We start from the raw sequence: 9,237 nt of genomic DNA, 5'->3' as shown, positions 1-9,237 counted from the left end.
CCAGCATGTGTCCCTTGTTTCCTTTCTTGGACAAGCTCATGACCACTCAGACCAATAGAGTCTGGTGGAAATGGCGCTATGGGCCTTCTGAGGCTGGGTGTCCCAGTCAACTCGGGCTGCCATCACAAAACACCACAGATTGGGTGGCTTAAATGACAAATAATTGACTTCTCACAGTTCTGGAGCTGTGAAGTCCAAGGTCAAGTGCAAGCAGATTTGGTGTCTAGTGAGAACCCTCTTCCTGGTTTGGGGATGGCTGCCTTCTGGTTGTGTCCTCACATGGCAGAGACAGAAAGCTCTGGTCTCTCTTCTTATAAGACATGGGGGCCCCTCCATACCATCATGGGGCCCCCACTTTCACGAACTCATCTAAACCTAATCACCTCCCAGATGCGGCTGGGTGGCTCAGTCAGTTGAGCACCTGACTCTTGATTTCGGCTCAGGTCATGATCTCGGTGTCATGAGATTGAGCCCCGAGTTGGGCTCTGTGCTCAGCTCAGAGTCTGCTTGGGATTTTCTCTCTCTCCCTCTGCTCCTCCCCCCACTCATTCTCTCTCTCTCTCTCAAAATAAGTAAGTAATATCCTTAAGCTTAATGACCTCCCAGAGCCTCCACTACTGAATGCCACCGCATTGGGGATGAAGATCTCAACACATAAGCTTTGGGAGGACACAGACATTCACCGGCTCATGAGAGGCCAGGCATCTTTGGCCTTGTTCCCTGGGGTACTCACTTGACACCCTGGTCCACCATGTAAGAGGTCTCACTATTCTGAGGAAACACAAGCCACATGGAGGGGGGCATGGAGGCACAGATTCAACAGTCCCCCGCCTTCAAGTCATCCCAGCCAAAATGCTGGATATGCACGAAGAAGCCTCCAGCTGGCTCCAGCCCCCAGCCATATGAGTCTTCCCAGCTGAGGCTTCGGACATCATGGAACAGAGACAAGCCAGCCCTACGGCACCCCATCCAAATTCCCGGCACTCTGAATCCTACGGCCTAATAGACAGTGGCAGTCTGATGCACCTGGGTTTAGCAATGGACAACTGGGACAGCTCCAGGCTAGGAATCGAAGGTGTCTGGTCATGGAGCATTTGAAGTAAGAGGAAGGTAAAATTGAGGACTGTCTTGTATTCATAAAGCAACAAAGTAGTGATTCTTCCCAACAGGGAAGCTGTGGCAAAAGTCCTGACAGCTTCAGGCTGCAATCTCCCTTCCTCCACCAGGTGGGGCGGATGTGTTGGCGGATGTGTCGGCCGGTCCCNGACAGCTTCGGGCTGCAATCTCCCTTCCTCCACCAGGTGGGGCGGATGTGTTGGCGGCTCCCTCTCGGCCGGTCCCGGGCGCGGTGAGAGACGGGGTCCTCTGGCTCAGCGCGACCGTGGAGGACCCCGGCCCAGCCCGGATCCTGGGCTCAAACGCTGCAGAGCGGAGCCCCACGTGGGTGTAGCTGCAGCTGGGACCCTCCTTCTTTTGAGGAGGGCAGTGCCTCCGAGGGAGGGTGGGACCTGCCAACAAAATCATCCTGGCTGGATCCACACGCCACCGCAGGAGGACGTCCTCTCCCCATAATGGGACCCCCTTCCGTGTTGCTCACTTTCCCATCACATCGGCCCTCCGGGAGGGGCATCGCCCCCAGCCCTTCTGATCAAGGCTGGGATCCACAGGGTTCCCCGATCAGTGCCTCAGTCCCTCACTTCTTTTTCCTTCCATTCCAATCAGTGTTCTACCTAGACACGATTTTAAAAGTCAAACAACCGCGAGGTTTATAACAATGACAACAGTAAGAGAAGACAATCCCGCGAATCTCCTGCCCCGCCCTCCCAATCCCAAATTCTTCCCTTCAAACTCCCTCAGTTGCTTCTTCTATTTCCCTACATGTTTCTCAATAATGTACTCATATTGCTATTTTTTTTTTCGAATTATTGCTCTCAGTTGTTGTCTTTTTATTCCCCATCATGGAAGAGGAAGTGCTAGCTCTCCCATGCCACCCCATGGCTTACTTCTCCCTCCATCCTCCCAGCTGGGGCAATACCACAGTTTGGGGGAAGAGCCCTATTCTGTGACTGCTTGCCCACCTCGTCATTGCTGTCTGTCTTGCTCACTCCCTCATGAGCCACAGGGCACACGATAATCACACTCCTTCCTTGCACGTCTTTTGTCCTTCTGGAAATTCCTCTAGTTCTTCCAAACTAAGACGGAAGCTTGAATGCGCCGTTATTTATGTAATACTGGGAAAGAATGCTCCGACTGAGCGGTGACACTCCGTCACATGCTGGGTGCGTGTCAGCACCAGAAAGGTTAGAATGGGGAGAATATGTGCATTCGCAAATTCCTGTAATACCATGTTTGCCTTCTCTTTATGGCTTTGTTTTCTTTGTAACTATCATTAATTCTCCCCACATTTTTAAATAATATTATTCTATAATCCCCAACCCCAAGACCTAGTTTCTGTCCTGTCAAAGGCTCAGACAATATATCTGATTCACGTTTTTCCTGGAGACATTCCTCCTGGAGCCCCCCCCAGCCCCCAATTCTCCACCTCCAGCCCACTATACAGCCACTCCACCCCCACCCCCGGGGCTTCCCTGCACTTTTCTCCTACGTGGATCCACACTTTTGGATTCCCAGTCTTTCTCTTTCTTGGTTTACTCCCTTTGGAGGAGAGAGCATACACTGGAGATAAAATTTCCAAAGCATTGCATATCTGAAAATGTCTCTCTTCTATCATTACCCTGGGTTGCTAGTTTATCAGGGAATATTTACATTTGGCAATCCTTTTCTCTCACAGTTTTGAAGATTATCCATCTGCATTCCGGCTCCCAGTGTTGATGCTGAGAAATCTGATGCTATTCATTCTGATTCTTGACCACTCGTTCATGGACTGCTTTTTCCTTTCTGGAAGCTTTTAGATAATTTCTTCAACCTTGGTGTTCTAATACCATAATGGATTTTTTTTTCATTCATTATGCTGAGAATTAGGTGGGACTTTCAATTTGCAATTCCATGTCATGGAGCTCTGGGAAGTTTTAGATCGTTTCTTGGGTCATTTCCTCTTCTCTCTTCCTGGAACTATTATTCGAATGTTGGACCCTCTGGGTTTACCTTCTACTTTTCTTAACTTTCTTCTTTGTGGTTTTGCTTGCTTTCTGGAAAGTGTCCCTTAAGCTTATCTTCCAATTGTTCTATCAACTTGTTTTTTGCCACCATAATTTAAATTTAAAAAGCTTTTTCCTTATGATTAGATTGTCTTTGTCTTTAACATCTTTCTGTTTCAGGGATGTGATATCATTCATTGCCTCTGCCCAAAAGGACATCAAAGGTTCATTTTTCTCTGCCCATCTGCCTTGTCTCTGGGCTCTCCACTCCTTTCTGTTATGTTTTGTTTGTTTTTACTTCTGTCTTCCATATTGGGTGCTTTCCTCAGATATCCGGTAATCCTTTGTTTTTCTTTCATTCATAACAAAGAGGCTCTGAAGAGTTCCTTGAGCACTGGGGGCTTCGAGGGCTGAGGCTGGGGTGGGTCTGACTGTGGCACGTGACTGAGCCGGGATCATACATTTGGGAACACCCAAATAGCAGTAATGAGAGATCTGGGTTTTTTTTGGGGGGGGCAGGGGAGGTATTATGTTTCTCTAGAGAGGAACATCCAGTTTCCTGCCTGAGGGGTATACACAGGGTGGGGAGAATCCTGGGAATAAAATAGCACAAAGTAGGAAGAGGCAGTTCTCGACTTTCAGTGTATAAACCTCCCACTTAATCCTTCTGTAAAAATGCAGTGCCTCACTCTTCCCCTAAGCGCCCTGAGGTGACCTCTGAAAATGGTTTGCTATTCGCTTGACCTAGAAAACCCTACAAAATCATGCAGATCAAGAGGTTCAAATCTTTGTGTTCTTTTTAAGAACACACGTGAAACTGCCCAGGCCATCAAGGGTGCGCAGATCCGAAAAGCCACCAAGTATCTGAAGGATGTCACTTTGCAGAAGCAGCGTGTGCCATTCCGTCCCTCCGAGGGTGGAGCTGGGAGGCGCGCCCAGGCGAAACAGCGGGGCTGCACACAGGGTCGGTGGCCCCCCAAAAGTGTGGAATTTTTACAGCACACACTTAAAAATGCAGTCTTGCTGAACGTAAAGGTTTAGATGTAGATTCCCTGGCCGTGGAGCACATCCAGAACAAAGCCTCCAAGACGCGGCGTAGAACTCACAGGGCTCAGGGTCCGATTAACCCACACGTGAGCTCTCCCTGCCACATGGAGCAATCCTTACTGAGGAATACCAGATTGTTCCTAAACAAATAAAGGTTACGCAGAAGAAAAAGATATCCCAGGAGAAACTGAAGAAACAAAAACTTATGGCCCGGGAGTAAATTCTGCATAGAATAAATGCAAAAAAAATATATAAAAATACGGTGCCTTTTCCCCTCCACTTGCCTGTTTCCCTGATTTAATCTCAGAATAAAAGTACACGTTCCTGGGGTGGGGGAGGGGCAGCCACCTGGCTCTGGGTGGTGGTGGTGAAGGGGCCTGGGGCTCTCGGCTTTCCACCGGGCCTCCTGTCTCAAGTCCCACCACCACTCCATCTTCGGCAGTAGCAGGTGTTTTCGGTTCCTAGGTGTTGCACTATCTTGGCGTTGGCTGCCCCCCTCCTTCTGCTCCTCATCTTCCAAACCTTTGTTAACATCTCTTCTCTCTATCGTTGCTGCTCTCATTCTCTTTGTCCTTCTCGGTTGATACATCTTTTATTTCTCCACTCTCTTTTTAGTGGGGTTTTGAGAGAAAACGGTGCTGAATGCCTGTGCTCAGTCCACCACACGTAACTGGCAGGCCCCAAGTCTCCTCGGTAGGGAGAGAACGGCGGAGCAAGGGGAGAGTGTGGGCTCTGGAGCCAGACAGAGCCACGCTCAAGTTCCGGCTCCATTTCTTTACGTCCCTGTGTGAGCTGGGGCAAGATAATCAACCTCTCTGAGCTTCTCATTTGTCATTTGTACAATGAAAATACTATCCCCTCTTAACTCACAGAGGCGTTGCAAGCATCGACTCTGACGATGCCGGGATTTCCTCCTGGGCCTATGTGAGTGCGAGGTCATGCTCCGAACCGCTAAAGCAGCCTGCCTCCCTCGAGAACAGCAGGAGTCAGAGAGGGGCTTTGCTTTCAGCCTGGACCCAGGATGAGGAAGACACACGGCACGGAGCAACCCCCAAGGTGACTTACGCTGTGAGTGGGAGATGAATGTCAGTGGTTGTAAGTCACTAAGATTCTGAGTCTGTCTCTTGTAGCAGCACACCATAATGACAGCTGACTGATACAGCATCAGCTTATCATCCCCAGGGAGCTGTTGGGTGAGGGGAGCTCAAGCCAGGTATGGTCAGCAGGTGAGGGCGCCAGGAAGTGAGGGAGATGGGCAACAGCAGTGCCCGTCGCATCAAGAGCTGCATTCTTCATCAAGCAGTGGGGGCAAGATGATGGAGATATTTAATGGTGCTCATTTGCTTTGTCCCCACACACCCCCCACCCCCCGGCTCTTTCAGGCAGGGAGCAGTCCTTTGATGTTTCCTTGCCTTGAGTATTTTAGTGGTCTGAGCATTGAAGCTTCTGGAAGTCAGTGGCTCTTTTTGCCTTTTGCAATAAACTTGACTCTTTATGGAGACTCGGTGGCATATTCTGGGAGAAGGAAGAAAGGGTGGGCCTTTGAGAAGAGCAAGGAGGGAGAGGGAGAGGTTTTTACTGCAGAAGGGAAAGGGGCAACGTGTAATTCGAGAGGGAAGGGTGGGGACAGGTTCCATGCCTCATTCTAGACAGCGTCCAGGAGCTGACAAGGCCTTGGAAGGCAGTGGCTGCCGGGTACACTCAGGCAGGGTGGCCCTGAGACACAAGACTTGCACCTCTCCCCCACAATTCCTACACCCCAAGGGCTGCTCCAAACCCGCCGAGCCCTAGAGCCTGAGGGGCACGAGGGCTGGATAGTCCTGCGGTCACTGGTGTGACTGGAGGGGCCGGCCCCAGGCTCTGGTACTAAGACTCTGGGACCTTGACGAAATACTGAGGTTGGAGGGAGGGAAGCTCAGTGATATTCCTGAGATTGAATTTCTTGCTAGCTCAGTGGGACAGTGGCCTGGAGTCAGATTACAATTGAATTAGAGAAAATAAAGAAATATGCCAAACCACTAGAGCTTTGCAATCCCTCAGGCAGCCCCTAACCACACGGCTCCCTCCCATGCCCGCCAGCGAGCAGGCAGCTCCCAGCGCGGCACGCTCCGTGTGACCCAGAGTCCGGGGTTACGTGTGCCCTCCGTCCAGGAGTGGGTGCCCACCAGTTGTGTTCCCCTGGCCGAGGCCTCCCCTATCCTCCATCCTGAGGTCCTGCCGGAATGGGCCATCAGAGGGAGGCGGGGAAGCAGGAACCTAGTTCTGCAAGCAGGGGAGGCGGTGTGTACCCAGTGGTGGGCATGTGGCATGGGCTGGGGCACCCTTTCACACAGTGGCCCGTCAACCCACCATGCAACAGTGAGCAGGCTGGCTCATCTTCAGCTCCGGTGTGACCAGGGAGGACCCTTCCCAGGGGCCCCTCATCTCTCTCAGCCGCTGCCTGCCAGGCCCATTGATGGTGGGACCCCCCCGACACCGCCCTGGACACCAGCCAGGCTGGGTAAGGGCACCTGGGTGGCTAAGAAGCAGATGACCCCGTGGTGCTTTCAGGCCAGCTCCTCATCCCAGCAAATGAGGGTCGTTGTGACCCGGCCCCCGATGACACTCCTCATTTCATCTCTAGCACTTCCCAGAACATCACATTCCCTGTTGCAGCTCTGGCCCCACTGAGATGCTTCCAGGCCCTTGAAGGAGTCACCTTCTCTCCTGCCTGTGGCTCTTCTGCACGCTGCTCCAGATGCTCGAACACGCCCTTCTCTCGCCTGGCTCACTCTTGGCCTCCCTCAGGACCCAACTCCTACTCGTCCCTCAGGACCCAGCTCTAGGAAGCCCTCTGCATCCCCAAGTCTGGACTGGGAATCTCTTCCAGGCTTCCCATAGCACCCTGATTTCCTAACTTGGTCCTTGCTGTATCTGTAGTATGGGATTGCTTAACTGGCCCCGAGGCTAGATTGTAAGCTCTTGGACACAAAAATTGTATCCATTTTGTTTATCATGCTATCTTCAGTACCTGCTGTCTGATGGGGGAGGAAGGAAAGGGGAGGGAAGGAGAGAGGAGGGGAGTGGTGGGGAGGAGAAGGAAGGTTGTTGTCACCCTCTTTGCATTGCCCACAAGCCTTGAGACTTCCTGGCCTTTGAAGGTGAGGAAGCCCGGTGCCCCGCCCGATGGCAGTTCGGTTGGGTGGGTAAGGAAGCTCTTTGCCTGGAAGCAATCCATGGAAGTCTCCCAGTCCGGACGTGGGACAGGCCGGGGTGCAAATACCCAGGACAGCTGGAAGTTGCATGGCTGGAGGGAAATTTCAACAGCAGCCAAGCAGACAAAGAAAGGTCACAGCTGAGTGAAAAGCCTGTGTATGCGAGACACGCAGGAGGAGCAGGAAATGCCCCAGGGGCAGGAGCGGGTTCGGATGAGACGGGAAACCAGCAGAGACTGCCTGCTCACCCCAGTAACTGCTTCCTCCTCTTGTTATAATGAGCGTTTGACTAAACATGTGGCTCCCAGAATAAACTCAACATTTCCTGGCCTCCCTTGCAGCTAGACATGGCCACATGACTAAATCTTGGCCAATGAGATGGAAGAGACATGTTGCACGACTTCCAAAAAGTGTCCTTAAGGGAGGGTCCATGCCCTTCTTCTAGGGTGACCAACTTCTCCTGGTTTGCCTGAGACGCTCCTGATTTTAGCCCTGAAAGTCCCACGTCCTGGCAAGTCCCTCAGTCCTGGGTCAACCAGGAGAGTTGGTCACCCCACATTCCTCCTCCCTTCCTCCCTCCTCCTGGCCAGCATGTGTGAGGGCAGCCAGCCTGGACCCACGGGGTGCGGCCATGGGCTGAGGATCACACAGGACAGGCCTGGGGGGACAGTGTTGACACCTCGACTCCGGGTGACTCAAATTGTCCTGAGTCTGAATCACTGATTATTCCCTCTGAGCTTGGTTTACTGGAGAGAAAAATAAACGTCTGTGTTGTTTAAACTTCCGTTATGTGGGCTCTTCTGCCCCTGGTAGCTACACCCAATCTGGACGGCATAGAAGTAGGACGAGAGCTTGCTGGACGCTGGGGTGCTGGACACCTGCCGGTGTGCTGCCAGTCCCACAGGTGGCGAGGGGGGGTTCGGCCTGAAAGTGTTCGATGTCTTGAACATTGAGGTGCCTCCGGGGCTGCCTCCCACCACCCGGGAGTCTGGGGGAGTTTCTGCCTCCCCCCTCACAGAAGGCTTCAGTGGTTCCTGCTCTTGTTTCCCTTGATAAAATGATTCTCTTCCTAGAAAGCAATTTGAAAGCCAAGGGTTCTTAAAGGAATGGTGGCCGTCCGCCCTGTGTCCTGCTCTGCCCCTCCTTCTCCTCCCAGTCTTTTAGCCACTTCTTGCCCACCCACATGTGAACTGCGCAAAATCCGTTCAGATACAGAAATAATAAGGAACATAGAGACCACAAAGAGAAAGGACATTAAATCCTAGAAAAAGTTGCATAAGCCTAATCTCCCCAGGAGAAACCTGGCCCCAGATGGTGTTGCTGGCAACAGCCATGCATGGAACTTGCTGCCACGGGACTTCTCTGGGGCCACCTTGGGAAGGGAACCTACGCCCCGGGCTGTTGCGTCATGCCCCAGGGACTTTGTTCCGAACAAAGCATCCCTGTTCCTGGAATACAGCCTTCGGGTGCACCTGCGCGGCCCTGGAACCGCCTGGGTCTGAGGATGAGACTTGGGGGTGGGCTGCCAGGCTAGGGATGAGCCAACCAGCAGAGTTATGTGCAGATGCAGATTTAGTGAGCCTGGGAGTCAGGATCCCCTTCTGGCCCACTCTCGGGTGATCTGGAAGCTCCCAGCAGAACCCAGTACTGGAGGACTGACGGGGGCCCAGGCACCCAGGGCAGGTGGCGAAGAACAGGGAGTTTTGGAGGCACATGAAGGTTAGCAGAGCTGGGTGGGCTTTCCCAGCCTAATTCTTGAAGAGAGGGCTTTGTCGTGTCTCATCTTGACCATGTCCTGTCTGTACCTCAGTTTCCCCTTGTGCAGTTTGGGGAAATCGTGAAGCTTACTTCATGGATATGGTGAGGCAGGGAGCAAAGACTCAGTCCAACATCGATTT

Source organism: Ailuropoda melanoleuca, chromosome 9, assembly GCF_002007445.2.
Source record: "Ailuropoda melanoleuca isolate Jingjing chromosome 9, ASM200744v2, whole genome shotgun sequence".
NCBI lineage: Eukaryota > Metazoa > Chordata > Mammalia > Carnivora > Ursidae > Ailuropoda > Ailuropoda melanoleuca.
The sequence above is the reverse complement of the archived record's forward strand: the minus strand, read 5'-3'. Positions refer to the sequence as shown.